Here is an 18,775-nt window from a genome sequence, read left to right as displayed (position 1 = left end):
GTATTAATGTACCAAAACCTGCAACTGCCTCACTCAGCAATTTCAGCCCACACCCTGTCTCCAAGTAAGTGTCTCCCTGCCCATCTGCCAGGAGGTGGGGGTTGGGGCATCTGTGTAGAGTCAACCACACTGATGTGGGTCTGGAGTCACGTACAGGCCAGACTGGGATGACTGAGTGAATCTATTCACAAAATGGCAGTTTCCTTCCCTAAAAAAAGGGACATGAGTGAATCAGATGGGGGTTTTCTCACCCCCCCCCAACCAAAAAACGGTTTCACTGTTAGATTCCAAACTCCAGATTTCTGACCAAATTCCAATTCCACCATCTGCCACAGCGGGATTCAAATCCGGGATCCCCGGAACTTGGTTGATAGTCCAGTCGATATTGGTACTCGGCCGTCGCTCCTACAATCCCCCTGCGATAGCTCCTGAACTTGCTGGTGGCTCTGCAGGTGGGGGGAGTGGGTGAAGGTTTGGCCGCACTTGGGGGCAGGGGAATGGTCCCTCCCCCGTGTGGACCCGCCAGTGCCTCAACAGGTTGGGCGAATTGTTGAAGGCCTTCCCGCACTCAGGGCAGCTGAAAGGCCTCTCCCCCGTGTGGACCCGCTGGTGCCTCAACAGGGACGGTGAACTGTTGAAGGCCTTCCCCCACTTGGGGCAGGGGAATGGTCCCTCCCTCGTGTGGACCCGTCAGTGCCTCAGCAGGGAAGAGGAATCGCTGAAGGCCTTCCCACATTCGGGGCAGCTGAAAGGCCTTTCCCCCATGTGGATCTTGCTGGTGGGTCAGCAGGGCAGAGGCCTGGGTTAAGCTTTTTCTGCACTTGGGGCAACTGAAGGGTCTTTCCCCCACCCCCCCCCCAGTATGGCTACGCTGATGAGTCTCCAGGGCAGATGGAACACGAAAGCCTTTCCCACAGTTGGCACACTTCCACGGTTTCTCCAAAGAGTGGCATTCCTCTGGTTTCTCCATGGCCAAAACTTCAGTGACATACAAACGTGTGTACAGGCCCTCTCTGCCGTGAATTCCTCTTTCCAGGCCGTATAGTTGTTACACGCTCCACACACACACACACTGCACTGCAATGGTAGGGTCTCTCATCCAGTTCCACTGATACTGAAAATATACTTAAATGGGACCCAAAAACCTTTGCTCCTTCTCACAGAATCATAGTTGGAAATTGTTGCCTGTCCCGATGGATTGAGTGACTGTCAGACATTGATGTCAAAGTGAGGACTGCAGACACTGGAGAGTCAATGTTTCCGGTATAAGGCCTTCATCTGTTGGTTTCGAAGATTCCCCCTACAGATCTTCAAATATTCTGCAAAAACAGATTACAAAAGTCCTCACTGTCAGCGCAGGGTAGAAATTCTGAACAAGCAATTCGACTTTCTGCAGAATATGCTTTTCTTTTGTTATTCCACAAAATTAAAAGCACCATCCCACTCTCTCTCCCCCTCTGTTCTCAATCCGCTCTAACTAATCCTCCTGCATGTTCTGATTCAGGATTGTACAGAAGCAGAAGAGCATTTTGGATAACTCTGCCTGAAAGTTAATATCACAGAATCATAGCTGAAAATCGTTACAGTCCCAATGAATTCAGTGACTCAGGCAGTGACCACTACAGACATTGGAGAGTCAGTGCTGAAAAGTGTAGCGCTGGAAAAGCATAGGAGGTCAGGCAGCATCCGAGGTGCAGAAGAGTCAACGTTTTGGGCGTAGGCCTTTCATCTGTTGATTTTGAAACTTCAGTCTTCAGATCTTCAAGGATTCTGATAAAAAGAGATCACAAAAGTCCTCACTGTCAGTGCAGGGTAGAAATTCAGAACAAGCGATTCAGCGGAATGTTCTTTTGTTATTCCATGAAATTGAAAGCACCACTCCGCTCTCACTCATTCTCCTGAAGGTGTTGATTCGGGATCTTATAGGGACAGAAAAGCAAAAATATCACTACTCTGAATGTTGAATACCTCCATCTGAAAGTTAATATCTTTCACAGCATTTGGATACTGCCGAGAGAGTGAGCAGGTCAGATTTTGGGAAACAAAATAAACTGTCACTTCAGGGTGAGCCTGCAATGCAGCTTCTTGAGGAACAACTTTAGCATGAAATGGTTAACGTACATGGGAAGTTGGGGGAAAGGCACCATCAAGACATTACTTCCCTGGGCACGATGGGTAACTTAGCACGGTCAGTCCATTCTCACCTGGACAAAGTTGAACAAGCCTGGTTGTTAAGTCTTTCATCGTTTAGTACAGGTTTCAGGTATCAATAATATGTAAATCCCAGAACTTGGTGTCAGCCATCTTCTCAAGATAAATTAAGGTTTTATAACAAAAAGTGACATCTCAGCTCAGAAAATGCATTAAAAGGATTGAGGCCAGAGTCTGTCTGTATCCCAATCTTGAGTCAAACTGGTTCCACTTCCAAAGTGGAATTTAAAAAATATTACGTGTACCGACTGCTTACAGATTTTGCGCAAAAATGCACAATAAAATGTATCTGCAAACACGATTCTGCAAATACACATTCAACCCCCATTGGACATGTGTGCGCATGCGTGCGTGAGGGAGAGAAAATGTCTATCGGTGCTGTATATCTCTACGTCTATTTGATAACAGATGCTTCACTTCTGTTGGTGTAAATATTGTTTTAAATCATAGCTGGGTGCAAATGGTTAGATGTAAGGGATAGATAATTCATCAAGTAGAGCAGTATAAAAATCCTGGGAGATCCCTATTTCTGCTTTGCTTCCTAATGAACAAACATGAAGCCTGAGCACCGATATGTTTTTAATTTTGTTTCATTTTTCTTGTTTGATTCCATGCTATGATTACGGTCTGTGCCTGGTCGGTTGACAGGCTGGGGGATTGTGGGTTGGGGCTTGATTGACTGAATGTTTTATTGTTCATGAAGGTGTAAAGGTGGGGTCAAAGCTTCAGCAGAAATTCAGCAGAGCTGAAACAGACCAATATCTCACTCTGTGGGAACAGGGAGATCAGAGGATAGAGAAACCAGGACCTGAAACCCGAGCTGACACCAGACTACCCTGTGATCAGTGCTTTGATTAGCAGTGCCAACCCTCTGCCTTTACCTCGCTTCCCATTTGACCATCCCCTCGATATTCAGGATCCAATCCTTGTCATCATGAAGCCATGTCTCTGTAAGGAGTCTTTGATCACAATTATTCACTTCAGTGGGTGCAGTCAATTCATTGACTTTAGTTACAATGCAGCACACAATCAGACAACATTTGATTAATCTAGTCTAATTTGTTTGCATGTGCCCCATATCCCTCCGAACCCTTCCTATTCATATCCCCATCCAGATGCTTTTTAAATGTTGTAATTGTACCAGCCGTCACCACTCCCTCTGGCAGCTCGTTCCATACATGCACCACTCTGTGTGAAGTTGCCCCTCAGGTCCCTTTGAAATCATTCCCCTCTCACCTCAAACATATGGCCTCGAGCTTTGGACTCCCTTACCCTGGGGAAAAGACCTTGGGTATTCACCATATCCATGCCTCTTACAAACGTTTATCAGGTCACCCCTCAGACTCTGATGCTTCAGGTGAGGATCTAAAATTTGAATTTAGGGTATTGTCAGACTCAACAAGTATATGTAGGTTTTTACAAACCACAAAATGGCTTTTCAATTTAAAATAATACACAAAATGGCTGAGAATAATGATTGAACTCTGTGAACTTGTCCTGCTGTTTTGCAGAATTAAGCTACAATCCAAAGATAAGAGGACAATGGAGTTTGTTTAAAATGAACACGGACACATTAATTGACCATTTGAACTAACCTTGAGCTGCTACCATGGCATGATGATTTACGTAATTAAGACCCCTTTCCCAGGAAATATCATTGGATTAACCTGCTCTAAAGCATGTCACCTTATTACATTTGATTGGTCTTTTCTTGTAATTAAGGCTGTACTGTCTCTTAAAAAACCTAAATAAATAACGTGTCATTTTCAAATGTAATTGCACAACTTCGCCATGGAACACAGAAGCTTTAATCACTGTGTTGCTGGACAGAATTGGGTCAAGATGTCTTATTAAACTGATAACCTTGCTTTGTACAGACTGCATTTCATTGATTCTTTAGACCAATTGTGAACCGAAAGGGCCCTTAAGAGGGGTCTAGATCTTCACTCTGGATAGTTTGACCTGGCCAATTAACCCTAACCTGCACATTCCTGGGAACTATAGGTAATTTAGCATGGCCAATCCATTCTAAGCTGCGCATCCCTGGACACTGTGTAACTTAGCACAGCTAATTCACACAATCCTGCACCTCCCTGGGCACTGAGAGTACTTTAGCATGATCAATCCAACCTAACCTGGACAAAGTTTAAAAAAAATCACACACACCCAGGTTATTGTCCAACAGGTTTATTTGGAAGGACCAGCATTTGGAGTGCTGCTCCTTCATCAGGTGGTTGTGGAGAATAAGATCATAAGGTACAGAATTTATAGAAAAACATTACGGTGTCCTGCCACTGAAATGATATATTGAACAAACCTGGATTGTTAAGCCTTTCATATTTCAGAATGGGTTGCAGGTATCATTAATATGTAAATCCCAGAACTTCCTGTAAGACACTTTCTTGAAATAACTTCAGGTTTTATAACAAAAGGTGTCATCTCAGCTTAGACAATGCATTAAAGGTGTGAGATCAGAGTCTGTCTATATCCCAGTCTTGAATCAGACTGGTTCTGTTTCCAAAGCAGGAATTTATAAAATATTACCTGGATTGACTGCCTGCATGAACTGCCGAGTCTCACCCACGAGCTGAAATAACTGGATAGGGTTGGGCTTCATCCCACAGTGCAAAGAATTCCCATTTTCCACCAAAATCCCAGATGTACTTCCTTTACTCAGTTGCTCTCTCACAAATGCAAGACTTGATTACATTCTTCTGCTCCCAGTAAGGGCAAAACACTGGGTGCCTCCTAGCAGAGCGCTTTAGGGAACATCTCCGGGACACCCGCACCAATCAACCACACCGCCCCGTGGCCCAACAGTTCAACTCCCCCTCCCACTCTGCCGAGGACATGGAGACCCTGGGCCGCTCCCTCACCACCAGACGCCTGGAGGAAGAACGCCTCATCTTCCGCCTCGGAACACTTCAATCCCAGGGCATCAATCTGAACTTCAATAGTTTCCTCATTTCCCCTTCCCCCACCTCACCCTAGTTCAAAATTTCCAGCTCAGCACTGTCCCCATGACTTCTCCGGACTTGTCCTACCTGCCTATCTCTTTTTCCACCGAGCCACTCCACCCTCTCCTCCCTGACCTATCACCTTCATCCCCTTCCCCACTCACCTATTGTACTCTATGCTACTTTCTCCCCACCCCCACCCTTCTCTAGCTTATCTCTCCACGCTTCAGGCTCTCTACCTTTATTCCTAAAGGAGTGCTTTTGCCCGAAACGTCGATTTCGCTGCTCCTTGGATGCTGCCTGAACTGCTGTGCTCTTCCAGCACCACTAATCCAGAATCTGGTTTCCAGCATCTGCAGTCATTGTTTTTACATCTTTGAAAGCTGCTCAGAAAGTCCAGTCTTCACAACCACACTTCTGCTTTCACAGCATGGAAGCAGACCTTACGGCCCAACTTGTCTGTGCCGACCACATATCTGAAATTAATCTAGTCCCATTTGCCAGCACGTAATCCACACGACTCCAAACCATCCCGATGCATTTTAAATGTAATCGTACCAGCCTCCACCAACTCTTTTTAGATTAGATTAGATTACTTACAATGTGGAAACAGGCCCTTCGGCCCAACAAGCCCATACTGCCCCGCCGAAGCACAACCCACTCATACCCCTACATCTACCCCTTACCTAACACTACAGGCAATTTAGCATGGCCAATTCACTGGACCTGCACATCTTTCGACTGTGGGAGGAAACCGGAGCACCCGGAGGAAACCCACGCAGACACGGGGAGAATGTGCGAACTCCACACAGTCAGTCGCCTGAGGTCTCTGGGGTCTCTGGCGCTGTGAAGCAGCAGTGCTAACCACTGTGCCACCGTGCCGCGCTAGCAGTTCGTTTCATATATGCACAACTGTCTATGTGAAAAAGTTGTCCTTCACGTCCCTTTTAAATCATTTCCCTCTCACCTCAAACAAATGTCCTCTAGCTTTGGACTCCCCAACCCTGGGGAAATTCCTGATGAAGGGCTTTTGCCCGAAGCATCGATTTTCCTGCTCCTCGGATGCTGCCTGATCTGCTATGCTTTTCCAGCACCACTCTGATCTAAACTCTGGTTTCCAGCATCTGCAGTCTTCCCTTTTGCCTCGGTCGAACCCTCTACCTGTCTACACCTGTGCCCACTTCACCAACCAGCACACCCTTTATCTGCATCGCCCCCTACACCCAACCCCAATCCTGAAGAAGGGTTACACCCGAAACGTTGACTTCTCCACCTCCTGATACTGCCTGACTTGTTGTGTTCTTCCAGCCTCCTACCTGTGTATCTTGCCAATTGAGACACAGACCTGGAGCAACGTTTCCAGAGTCTGTCCCCATCCCGACACACTCCCTTTCCTTTTAGTTGCTGCAAGGCAACAACTGAATCCCAGAATGAAAAAAATAAATGGAAAAGGTGACAAGAGAAGAGAGCGCCGTACTCCCAGATAATGGACAGAGGGAGGAATTTGCAGTCTGGGATGAAGCTCAATATTCATTCAGACACGAGCAGCAGCAGCTTCAGAACCGCATGGTCCAACTTCCGCATTCAGACAATGGGGTGACTCTGATTGGCAGGAGGACCAACGTCCTTCCGGTCCTCCTGTGCTCCCTATTGGTCAATCAAAAGAAGGTCCCGCGCCTTATTTGCCGATAGCGATTAGCATGCGCACCAGTTTTTGCTGACACCAGCGAGCATGCGTACTGCGTTGCTGACACCGGCAAACATGCGCAGTATGCTCTTTGAGGCTGCTGCTGTTATTGACAGATTTGAAGTGTCCAAATGCCAACAGGGAAAAAAGGGGTAGAGCCACAATTTTTTTTTCCCCTGTGGTTCGACATTTTATTGCTTCTGCGTTTTGTCTGGTTACTCCACTTTTGTATGTCTTTTCCCCTTGTTGGGAGAGAGTGTGCCCCAGTGAGCTGTCTGTGGGATCGAGCTGTAACCAGTTACACAGACTGAAGTAACATTATAGTATTCGCAGCAGGGAGTAACTGCACACATTTCCTGAGTGTGATCACAGTTTCAATTGTTCATCAGAAACAGGGAGCCAAAAGGACACCAGAACGACAGAGAAGTCGTAGAAATGCGGGGACTGTGCTAACGGATTCCATTCCCTGTCGGTACATGAGATTTATCAGCTCAGTCACAGGTGGGAGAGGCAGTTCTTCAAAACATTATTACAACATTATTTCCCATTGACAAAAACACATTCACGCTGCCTGATTACCTTGAACTTGTACAAGTGCCCTGTCATCACATCTTTAATCATAGCTTTGAACATTTTCCCTATGACATATGTTAAGGTAAATGGTCTGCAGTGTCCTGTTCTCGGTCTCCCTTTTTGAAGAAAGGAGTTTTCCAATCTACAGAAACCTTCCCTGAAACTAATGACGTTTGGAAAATTAAAACCAATGCATTAACTATATCACCAGCTAATTTTTCTTTTAAGGGTCTAGAATGAAATCCTTTGGACCCCTGGGACTTGTGAGCTTGTAGTTCCAACAGTTTACTCAGTACTACTTCCCTGGTAATTGTAATTGTCTTCAGTTCCTCCTTCCCTTTCAATTCCTGATTTCCAGCTAGTTCCAGGCTGTTACTTGTATCCTCTCTAGTGAAGACAGACTCAAGCTCTTTTTAATTCATCTGCCATCTCTTTGTCCTCCGTTATTGAATCCCCAGACTCATTTTTTACAGAACCAACACTTAACTTTTTTAAGAAAAGCTAACAAAGTGATGAAACTTTCCTTCCTGTTTTTATATTTTTGGCTAACTTTCTAACTCTAATTGCTGTGCTCCTGCCTCCATTATTTCTGATGTTTGCCCCAGCTCTCAACTCTCGCATCAACCTGTCTGCATATTCTATAGAACTGACCTTGGTTAAGTGTTGCAAAACACACAAGGACAAATTTTTCATCTCCAGAAAGTCTTAATACTGAACACGATAACATTCACTTTGAAATATTGTTCATTCAAACTTCACAAGCACACCCTTCAGATTCAAAATCCCACAATGACACCCAGTTTCGTTATGATCTTTAATTGTGAAGAGAAATTTGAATATCCAGTGATTAACTGGAAGAACTGTTCACGAGGATTTCACATTTTTAAACAGAAAAAAATCAACTGGATTAATTTAGCAGAATACCACGTATGGCCTGAAATTGTAAATTGAGTTTTGTTTTGAGTGACGGAGCAGGTCCACACCAGATGAGGATCTAATACCTAGATTTAGGCTGTTGTCAGGAGCTTTTATTCATCACAAAATGGCATCTCAATATAAAGTAATAGAACAACATGGCTTCAGGCTGCAAATTAACATTGTGTTTAAAATGGCTCAAAGCTGCATTTCTGCATTCCTGAGCGAACTGAATTACAGATTAAGCAAACGATGCCTTCTTCATTGTATGGATCTAATTAAGCTAGATAAGACATTACTGACCATCCTAGCTAACCTTGAAGCACAGGTATGAGGAGATCATACGCGTGAAACAACATTATTTCCCAGGAAGTATCATTGGATTAACCTGTTTCCATTGTATAATTTTATTACATTTTATTGGATTATTCTGGAATTAAGGCTGTACTGTCTCTTAAGAAACATACGAAAATTGATTTTTTATTCTAAGTTAATCATACAGTTTCTCCAAGGAACACAGAATCTTTTAATATCTGTGTTGCTGGACAAATCTTTGCCCGGCCATTACAAATTAAAGTGTGAAACCTTGCTGAAGCAGACCATAATCCTAGTGTTCATTTGACCGATCGCGGAACTGAGAGACCCCTCCCGGGGGTTGAGATCTTCAACTCTCACTGTGCTTTTGGTGTGACCCATGATTACAGAGACTTGTGGGAACGGAGAGGATTTTTAACCCCCATGGGGCAGACGAACAGTAATGCTGTTTTGTCCAATCAATCTGGCAGCTATCAAGATGTTCAGCTCATGCTGAGGCAATGGATACAGTCTCCAAAGGAATGAGCAGATGGATGCTGCTGCCAAGCAGGCAGCCTGACACCCCAAACCTCTGGTCCCATTGGGTCCCCAGCAAAACCCCGACAGAGACAATATGGGGATAGAAATGCCAGGCCTGAAATCACAGGGTGCGCCCCCTGCTGAGCAGCACAAACTATGGCCTCAAACAGGGTACTCCCTCGATACTCAAACCGAAATGTGGATGACCCCCGATGGACTACTTTGTATTCCTTCTTTGCTGCTGCCTTTTTCAATTGATTATGTGCAGTATTGTACACACGTGGGTAGGGAGGGAATGGTTAATACTGTATTACAAACCTGGTGTCACCCAGATTTCCAGAAAGGAGATAGGAAAAGAGCTGAAGCATGTTTAATTTGTAAGCAAACAAGATGCATGGTTTAAGAGGGATGCCCTAAGGTTGTTAACCACCTCCTTGCCTGGTGGGCCTTTTTACTTGTCTACAACTTGCTTTTAGAGTCATAGAGATGTACAGCATAGAAACAGACCCTTTGGTCCAACCCGTCCATGCCGACCAGATATCCCAATCGAATCTAGTCCCACCTGCCAGCACCCGGCCCATATCCTTCCAAACCCTTCCTATTCATATACCCATCCAAATGCCGCTTAAATGTTGCAATTGTACCAGCCTCCACCACATCCTCTGGCAGCTCATTCCATACACGTACCACCCTCTGCATGAAAAAATTGCCCCTTAGGTCTCTTTTATATCTTTCCCCTCTCATCCTAAACCTATGCCCTCTAGTTCTGGACTCCCTGACCCCAGGGAAAAGACCTAGTCTATTTATCGTATCCATGCCCCTTGTAATTTTGTAAACCTCTATAAGGTCACCCCTCAGCCTCCAAAGCTGCAGGGAAAACAGCCCCAGCCTGTTCAGCCTCTCCCTGTAGCTCAAATCCTCCAACCCTGGCACCATCCTTGTAAATCTTTTCTGTACCCTTTCAAGTTTCACAACATCTTTCCGATAGGAAGGAGACCAGAATTGCACGCAATATTCCAACAGTGGCCTACCAATGTCCTGTACAGCCACAACATGACCTCCCAACTCCTGTATTCAATACTCTGACCAATAAAGGAAAGCATACCAAACGCCTTTTTCACTATCCTATCTACCTGCGACTCCACTTTCAAGGAGCTATGAACCTGCACTCCAAGGTCTCTTTGTTCAGCAACACTCCCTAGGACCTTGCCATTAAGTGCATAAGTCCTGCTCAGATTTGTTTTCCCAAAATGCAGCATCTCACATTTATCTGAATTAACCTCCATTTGCCACTTCTCAGCCCATTGGCCAATCTGGTCCAGATCCTGTTGTAATCTGAGGTAACCCTCTTCGCTGTCCACTACACCTCCAATTTTGGTGTCATCTGCAAATTTACTAACCGTACCTCTTAATGCTCGCATCCAAATCATTTATAAATGACAAAAAGTAGAGGGCCCAGCACCGATCCTTGAGACACTCCACTGGTCACAGGCCTCCAGTCTGAAAAACAACCCTCCACCACCACCCTCTGTCTTCTACCTTTGAGCCAGTTCTGTATCCAAATGGCTAGTTCTCCCTGTATTCCGTGAGATCTAACCTTGCTAATCAGTCTCCCATGGAGAACCTTGTTGAATGCCTTACTGAAGTCCATATAGATCACATCTACAGTTCTGCCCTCATCTATCCTCTTTGTTCCTTCTTCAGAAAAACTCAATCAAGTTTGTGAGACATGATATCCCACGCACAGTGTCATGTTGACTATCCCTAATCAGTCCTTGCCTTTCCAAATACATGTACATCCTGTCCCTCAGGACTCCCTCCAACAACTTGCCCACCAATGACATCAGACTTACTGGACTCCCACCCTTCTTAAACAGTGGAACCATGTTGGCCAAGCTCCAGTCTTCCGGCACCTCACCTGTGACTATTGATGATAATATCTCAGCAAGAGGCCCAGCAATCACTTCTCCAGCTTCCCATGGAGCTCTAGGCTACACCGGATCAGGTCCTGGGGATTCATCCACCTTTATGTTTCAAGACATCCAACACTTCCTCTTCTGTATTTTAGGGTGTAGCTTAGGGTGGATTGGCAGTGCTAAATTACCCATAGTGCCCTGGGATGTGCAAGTTAGGATAGATTAGCCATGGGAAATACGGGGAAAGGGGTTAGGAATGGGTGGGATGCTCTTCAGAGGGCCAGTGTGGAATAGATGGGCCGAATGGCCTGCTTCCACATTGTTGGGATTCTCTGACTCCCACCACAAAGAAGCATTTTATCGGCATCTATCCTGTCAAGCCCCTTTCAGAATTCTACTGGTTTCAATAAGATCACTTCTGGTTCAGAGAGGTAGACAGCACAGAAACAGACCCTTCGGTCCAACTCGTCCATGCCGACCAGGATTCCCAAACTAAACTAGTCCCACTTATTTACATTTAGCCCATAACCCTCTAAACCTTTCTATTCATGTACCCATCCGAATGTCATTTCAATGTTGTAACTGTCCCCGCATCTACCACTTCCTCAGCAAGTTAATTCCATATGCAAACCACCCTGTACCAAAATGTTGTCCCTCAGGCTCCTTTTAAATCTCTCTCCCCTCACTTTAAAAAAATATACCTCCTAGTTTTGAGCACCTCTACACTAAGGAAGAGCCCTTTGCTATTCACCTTACCTCCACTCTTCATGATTTTATCAATCTCAATGACATCACCACTCAACCTCCTGCACTTCAGTGAAAAGTGTCCCAGTCTCTCCTTATAACTCAAACCCTCCAGTCCTGGCAATGTCCTGGTAAATCTTTATTAAACCCTCTCTAATAGTATTCTTCCTATTACAGGGCCACCAGAACTGTACTCAGTACTCTCCAAGTGGCCTCACCAACATCCTGTACAAGCTCAACATGATGTCCCAACTCCAATACTCAATGGGGTCAACAGTGAAGGCAAGTGTGCTAAACACCTTCTTGACCACCCTGTCTCCCAGTGATGCAGCTATACACCTGAATCCTCCCATGTCTCTGTTCTCCAACAAGACTCAAGGCCCTACCATTACCTGTATAGGTCCACCCTTCCTTGTTTCAGCAAAATGCAACCCCTTGCTTTTATTCATACCTCTCTCATACATATACACACACACATACACCCCCCAACACTCTCACAGGCTTATACACTTCACCAAGCATGCACACAAACTCACATGCACACACACAAATAACTCTAAGAAGTGAATTTGAATTGGCAGAATTATGTTTGCAGATACATTCTACTTTGCTCAAAAAGTGCGGAAACTGCAGGCAGTCAATCTGTGTAATATTTTATAAATTCCTACTTTGGAAATAGAACCAGTCTGATCCAAGATTGGGGTATGACAGGCTCGAACCTCACACCTTTAATGCATTGTCTGAGCTGTCAGCCTTTTTAAAAATAAAACCTTAAGTCATCTCAAGCACGTAGCTTAAAAGATGTTCTGGGATTTACATATAAATGAACCAAAACCTGCAATCCATTCTCAAAGATGGAAGACTTAACAGTAATCTAGGCTTGTTCAATATATCCTTTCAGTTGCATGACACTGTGAGCTTTTGCTATCAATTCTGTGTCTTTTGATCGGGCTCCACAGCTACCCGGTGAAGGAGCAGCGCTCCGAAAGCTAGTGCTTCCAAATAAACCTGTTGGACTATAACCTGGTGTTGTGTGATTTTTAACTTCATCCAGGCCAGTCCCCCACTGGCTCCTCCACCTCGTTTCCATTGAACACAGCCCACACCTCCCGATGCTGCCAGGAAACTTTACAATGACGATGGGATGATGCACTCTACAATCCTGAAAAACATACAATTTCTAATGATACTGGCTCCTCATTCACTGCTCCATCTGACAGACAACATTGGAAGCTTAGTGCAGGAGGCTGAAACAACTGATCAGCTTTAAAACAAAAACCGCTTGGAGCTCAAAGCTTTCAATGAGAATCTGAGCCAGGGGGTAAATTCAGGTAACCTTTATTGCAACCCAACTTTGTTCCATCCTCAGATCCCCCTGCAAAAAGGCAGAGAAACTGTAGCTGCTTTTTAAACAGCTCAAGGTGAAAGTACATACACTCCACCCCCCACCCCCACGTTCTTTACTATTGGTTAGCACCCAGTCATCCCTTTGTGATTGGATCCTTGGTACAGCTGTAACCAGGAGGATGTGTTGCCTCCTCACTCAGCAATTTCAATCCATACTCTGTCTCCAAGTAAGTTTCTCCCCTCTCATTTGCCGAGTGAGGAGGGTTGTGGCAGTGTAGAGTCAACCACACTGCTGAGGACCTGGAGTCATGTGTAGGCCAGACCGGGTAAAGGATGCAACTTGGCCATCACAGTTTCAATTCCCCTCCAGGAGAACTCGCTGGTGCCTCCGCAGGGCGGAGGAGCAGGTGTAAGCCTTCTTGCACTAACAGCAGCTGAAGGGCCTCTCCCCTGTGTGAACCCGTTGGTGGGTCAGCAGGGCGGAGGAATTACTGAAGGCCTTCCCGCACTTGGGGCAGCTGAAGGGCCTCTCCCCCGTGTGGACCTGCTGATGCCTCAGCAGGTTGGAGGAATTGCTGAAGGCCTTCCCGCACTCGGGGCAGGGGAACGGCCTCTCCCCGGTGTGGCTGCGCCGATGAGAGTCCAGGGTAGATGGGAAACAGAAGCTTTTCCCGCAGTCATCACACTTCCATCGTTTCTCCAAAAGGTGGGATTTCTCCGGTTTATCCATGACTAAAGCTTCAGTTACACACAAACACGCATACAGCCCCTCCCTGCCGTCAATTCCTCTTTCCCGGCCGTATAACTGTTTCAGGCTCCACACTCAGTGCACTGCAACAGTAGGGTCTCTCATCCAGTCCCACTGATGCTGAAAACATACGCAAACAGGAACCAAAAAGCTTTGCTCCTTCTCACAGAATCAGAGTTGAAAACCGTTGCGGTCCCGATGGATTGAGAGACTGTCAGACATTGATGTCAAAGTGAGGACTGCAGACACTGGAGAGTCAGAGTCTAAAAGTGTGGCGCTGGAAAATCACAGCAGGTCAGGCAGCATCCGAGGAGCAGGAGAGTCAATGTTTTGGGCATAAGCCCTTCATCTGTTGATTTTGAATCTTCCAACTTCAGATCTTCAAATACTCTGTAAAAAGGGATTACAAAAATTATCACTATCAGTGTCGGGTAGAAATTCTGAACAAGCAATTCTACTTTCTGCAGAATATTCTGTTCTTTTGTTGTTCCAAAAAATTGAAAGCATCATCCCACTCTCCTTTCCCCTCTGTTCTCACTCCGCTCTAACTAATTCTCCTGAAGGTGCTGATTCAGGATCTTACAGGGGCAGAAAAAGCAAAAACATCAAGACTGACATCTCTCTGAATTTTGGATACCTCCACCTGAAAGTTAATATCTTTCACAACACTGGGATCCTGCTGAGAGTGAGCAGGTCTGATTTTGGGAAGCAAAAAAAAATAGTATGTCAATTCAGGGTGAACCTGCAATGCAGCTTCTTGAGGAAGGACCAGACACAAAATGGTTAAAGTCCCCGGGAAGGTGGGAGCAAAATGAGACATCAAGGCATTAACACCAATACACTTCAGTCAAACTCTTCTGCTCCCAGTCAGGGTCTGTTTCTGTGCTGTACATCTCTATGACTCCAGTTGCATTTACCACCACTTGGCCCCTCTCCTTCTGAACCCTTTGTGTTCATCCACCCATCCAGTTGTCTTTCAACTGTTGGAATTGTACCACCCCCCACCACTTCCTCTGGCAGCTCATTCCATAAACGCACCACCCTCTTCATGAAAAAGTTGCCCGAGGTCTCTTTTACATCTCCCCCCCGCCCTCACCCTGAATCTATGACCCTCCAGTTCGGGACTCTCCCATCCTCATGATTTTATAAAAGTCTCAGACTCTGGCGCGATGGGGAAAACAGCTCCACCCCATCCTTCTGTCCCTCCTCTCCCGGGTAATTAAGACACATACCTGAGTTTGCAGAGTCTGCTGCCTCCTTGGATTCACTCCAGTTGGCACAAGTGAACAGATTCCCCCCACACACTCCCAGGACGAAGAATTGCCCAGAGGGAGGGAGTTTCATGCAAACTGACAGGGCCACTTCCGCGTTGTGACGCCTTCAATGGGTCAGGGGTGGGGTAGGGAATGGGAAAAGGGGCGAGAGGAAGGGGTGGGGCGCGGCCGGCCGGCTGGCTAGCCTGCACTGCCCTGCACAGTTTGCAGGAATTCCTTCCCTTCACAGGATCCCCACAGTGTGGAAGCAGGCCACTCGGCCCGACGAGTCCACACTGACCCTCCAAAGGGTAACCCACCCACATCTATTCCCCTACACCTGTTGCTCGACTCCCTGACTATCCCACCCTAACCTGCACATCCCTGGGCACTATGGGTAATTTAGCATAGCAATTTCCCCCCCTAACCTGGACAAATTTAAAAATCACAACACCACATTATAGTCCAACAGGTTTATTTAGAAGCACTAGCTTTTGGAGCACTGTTCCTTCATCAAGTGATTATGGAGAATAAGATCATAAGACACAGAATATATAGAAAAACATGACAGTGTCCTGTCACTGAAATGATCCATTGAACAAACCTGGATTGTTAAGTCTTTCATCTTTTCAAATGGGTTGCAGGTTAGCAGTGCCAACCCTTTACTTTTACCAAGCTTCCCAGAGACAACACCCTCAATATTCAGGATCCAATCCTTGTCATCCTGAAGCCATGTCTCTGTAAGGAGTCTCAGACCATAATTATTCACTTCAATGTGTGCAGTTAATTCATTCAATTTTGTTACAATGCAGCACACATTCAGACTCACCGTTTCAGTTTTTGTGATCTTTAGAATCCAGTTTTGATTGCTGGTACATTTACTCTCCTTGTCCCTTTCTCTAATATTCATTTCCCACATCACCTCACTGCTCACCAGCCTTGATTTGGATTGGCCATGCTAAATTGCCTATAATGATGACGGATGTGCAGGTTAGGTGGGTTAGCCGTGGGAAATGCAGGGTTACAGTTACATTGTAATAGAAGCAGGAGAAGGCCATTTGGCCCATCCAACCTGCTCCGCCATTCATTAAGATCATGGCTGATCTATTCATCATCTGGGATCCTCCTCCTTGCATTGTCCCAACTACCTTTAAATTCCCATACCATGCAAAAACTCATCCAACTGTGTCTTGAATATACTTAATGAAGCTGCCTCCACTGCTTCCTGGGGCAGAGAATTCCATAGATTCACTAGCCTCCAGGAAAAGCAGTTCCTCCTCATCCCTGTCCTAAATTTACTCCTCCTAATCTTCAGCCTGGTTTCATTCACCAGCAGAAATGACTCAATAGGTAGGGCTTCATCCTCACAGTGCAATGAATTCCCACTTTGCACCAAAACCTCGGATTTACTCACTCAGTTGCTGTCTCACAAATGCAAGATTTCATTGTAACTTCTTCTGCTCCCATTAAGGGCAAACATTAGGGGCGGCACGGTGGCACAGTGGTTAGCACTGCTGCCTCACAGCGCTGGAGACCCGGGTTCAATTCCCGCCTCAGGCGACTGACTGTGTGGAGTTTGCACGTTCTCCCCGTGTCTGCGTGGGTTTCCTCCGGGTGCTCCGGTTTCCTCCCACAGTCCAAAGATGTGCAGGTCAGGTGAATTGGCCATGCTAAATTGCCCGTAGTGTTAGGTAAGGGGCAGATGTAGATGTAGGGGTATGGGTGGGTTTCGCTTCGGCGGGGCGGTGTGGACTTGTTGGGCCGAAGGGTCTGTTTCCACACTGTAAGTAATCTAATCTAATCTAATCTTTGAAAGCTCCTCTTCAACTCCAACCTTCACAATCACCCTTCTGCTCTCCCCGAAGATGATTAGAGTCATCCAGCATAGAATCAGACCCTTTGTCCATCCACACATCATTCCTGATGAAGTGCTCGGGACTCAGATGTTGCCTGACCTACTGCCTTTTTTCTAGCACCACACATTGCCTCTGATCTCCAGCATCTGCAGTTCTCACTTTCTCCACATCCCAAAGTATCACCATTTAAATAATACACTGTCTTTCTGCTTTTTTTTTTCCATAGCAAAGACTATAACTTCACATTGAGATACTGCATTTGCCACGTGTTTGTAAATTGTGGTCTTCTCTACTTCGGGGAGACCGAAACTTGGGGAACGGATTGGTGAGCATCACAGCCGGGTCCGTAGATGCCGTCCGGACCTCCCAGTCACCATCGATTTTAATTCCCCTTCCCACTCCCTTTCTGACAAGAACATCTTAGCCTTCCTCTATTGCCACAACGAACCAAACTGCAAATTAGGGAACAAACCCCATCTTCCGCCCGGGCAGCCTACAGCCTGCAGGACCCAACATCGAGTTGTCCAATTTCAAATAACCTCCCTTTCCATCCCCCGACTCCCTTCTCAGCCCCGTGCCCCTCACTATCACTCCTTCCTGTCACCAACCTGATTTCTTCCACCCAACGATTAATCAGGCCGGACCCTCTCCCTATCTTCACCTATCCCCACTTTAGCCCCCAGCCCCCATCCCCAGTCCTGAAGAAGGGTTACACCCGAAATATCGACTTCTACACCTCTTGATGCTGCCTGATTTGCTGTGTCCTTCCAGCCTCCTGCCTGTCTATTTTGCCAATTGAGACACAGACCTCGATCATTTTTCCATAGTCCGTCCCCTCCCTGGGTTCAATCCCTTTCCTTTCAGTTGGTGTAAGTCAACAATTGGACTCCGGAAAGAAACAGAAATGGCAAAGGGGGCGAGAAAAGAGAGTGCCGTACTCACAGATCTGAGACAGAGGAAGGAATTTGCGGTCTGAGTGAAGCTCAATGTTGATTCAGAAAGAGAGGAGCAGGAGGAGCAGCTTCAGAAACTCATGGTCCAACTTCCGCATTCAGACAATGGGGTGGCTCTGATTGGCAGGAGGACCAGTTGTGTTCTGGTCCTCCACGGTTCCCTATTGGGCCATCAAAGCAAGGTCGCGCGCCTTTTTTTGCGGAAAGCAATGAGCTGCCCAGAGTTTTGCTGACACCGTGGGCATGTGCACTGCGTTACTGACACCGGGAAACATGCGCAGTATGCTCACTGGGGGATGGTGGTGTTTCTTGGAGAAAGTGAGGACTGCAGATGCTGGAGACCAGAGTTGAAAAGTGTGGTGCTGGAAAAAGACAGCAGGTCAGGCAGGATCCGAGGAGCAGGAGAAGCGACGTTTCGGGCATAAGATTCCTGAAGAAGGGCTTATGCCCGAAACGTCGATTCTCCTGCTCCTCGGACGCTGCCTGGCGTGTTGTGTTTTTTCCAGCACCACACTTTTCAATGCTGGTGTTTCTGTCAGATGTTAAGAATCCAAATGGTAATAGGAAAAAAAGGGGGAGAGCCACAATTTGTTTTTCCCTGTGATTCGACATTGTATTACTTTTGCATTAAAGAGATGAAAGCCAGTGTCCCATATACCTTCTTAACCGTCCTTTTCATGTATTGGGGACGTACACGTCAAGAGCTAATCTTTAATCGATTGTCAATTGATAGACTGAGTGAAACACTACAGGTGTTTAACTCTCTATTTCCAGTTCAGTG

General features: G+C 46.1%; 1 protein-coding gene and 1 long non-coding RNA gene across 2 annotated transcripts in view; one reads left to right on the top strand and one right to left on the bottom strand.

Annotated features, from left to right (window-relative positions):
* LOC140460792 (uncharacterized) overlaps nucleotides 1–18,775 on the top strand; it is a 38,919-nt gene that overhangs the window by 7,924 nt on the left and 12,220 nt on the right. The gene's annotated exons all lie outside the window — the stretch shown is intronic.
* LOC140460801 (uncharacterized) lies at nucleotides 3,454–6,720 on the bottom strand. The gene is made up of 3 exons (XR_011954338.1): nucleotides 6,646–6,720; nucleotides 4,756–4,798; nucleotides 3,454–3,576 (listed from the first exon to the last, which is right to left on the bottom strand). It is a non-coding gene; the product is annotated as an uncharacterized lncRNA (long non-coding RNA).

The sequence above is a fragment of the Chiloscyllium punctatum genome, chromosome 36 (assembly GCF_047496795.1).
Source record: "Chiloscyllium punctatum isolate Juve2018m chromosome 36, sChiPun1.3, whole genome shotgun sequence".
Taxonomy (NCBI): domain Eukaryota; kingdom Metazoa; phylum Chordata; class Chondrichthyes; order Orectolobiformes; family Hemiscylliidae; genus Chiloscyllium; species Chiloscyllium punctatum.
Note: the sequence above shows the minus strand (reverse complement) of the source record. Positions and strands in the feature narration are given on the sequence as shown.